The following is a 1,158-nucleotide window of genomic DNA, read 5'->3' on the forward strand; positions in this document are numbered from 1 at the left end:
AGCTCAGATGGGACAATCTGGAATCTTCCCCTTATGAGGTCATAAGGGGCAAGGTTACTTCCCCTTTCTCTGCTTTGCCTTCCCAAAGAGCATTTTGCCCACCCATATGAGAGAGATATCATGGCTTTGTAATGAGCCAAATGGCAGTTGGTCAAGGCCCCACCCCCATCCTCCACCTAAGTTCTCGAACTGCCTCTCAACACATCTGAATTAACAGAACTTTTATGCATTTCTGTCACATCTACAGCAGTCAGATTTGCTGTGTTCACTCCGAAGGAATCACTGCACATGTTTAGGCACTTTTAATGAAATTTTGAACACGTTAAGAGGCTAAAAACATGTTTAAAACTTGCCCCGTTTAAGCCTTTTGGGTGCTAACTCTAGCAGAAGGATAACACGGTGTCAATAACACTGATTGGTTTAGTTTCTCTAATTCACTGCACTCCAAATTTACAAATAACAGAGCTACGTGTTGAAATCAACCGGGTTTCTCCTTTAAGGCCAAAAAAAAAAAAAAAAAAAAAAAAAAAAAAAAACATAGTGCCGCCTAGTGTGTAATTTTGGCTGACCGCTTAGCTGAGACAGCATGTAATAACTTTAGAAGACTCCAAATAAAATCTGAAAATAACAGTTACAATTTCTAAACAGCTGTTACGTCAGCTATAACCTGCTTTTCCAGTGTTTAGTTTGAGTAAACATTTTAGACTGAATCAAGGTGTCAGCTAGCGGTTAGCCAAATTAGCTGTTAGCTAAACTAACATTAGCTTCTCGGTGGAGGCTAATGGCAGAAGCGTGGGAACAGATGGTGATTGATTTAGTGTAGTAATTCCTCGTAAAACAGGATTCTCATCTTGCGCATGCTCACAAATCGGGTACCGACAGCTCCCCCTCCCCACCAACATGAGTTCCACCAATCAGAGGCATCACTGTGGGATTGTGGGTAATGAAGTACTTATCCAAAACATCGCAAATTAAAGACATTTATCTCAAAACAAGGTTGGTGCCCCATGAACTTTTGGCATCTATAGTAGGGTGACCAGACGTCCCCGGCTTCCAGGGACAGTCCCCGATTTTGGCTACCTGTCCCCGACTGGATCTGTCCGTTTTTTTCAGTGTGACTGAAAGACCCGAAATTGGAATGAAAGAAAGAAAAAACTG

At 42.0% G+C, this 1,158-nt stretch overlaps 1 protein-coding gene across 1 annotated transcript in view; it reads right to left on the bottom strand.

Annotated features, from left to right (window-relative positions):
- The window catches only part of fpgs (folylpolyglutamate synthase), a 21,378-nt gene that overhangs the window by 18,482 nt on the left and 1,738 nt on the right, over positions 1-1,158 (bottom strand). The gene's annotated exons all lie outside the window — the stretch shown is intronic.

The sequence above is a fragment of the Etheostoma spectabile genome, chromosome 16 (assembly GCF_008692095.1).
Source record: "Etheostoma spectabile isolate EspeVRDwgs_2016 chromosome 16, UIUC_Espe_1.0, whole genome shotgun sequence".
Classification (NCBI taxonomy): Eukaryota; Metazoa; Chordata; class Actinopteri; order Perciformes; family Percidae; genus Etheostoma; species Etheostoma spectabile.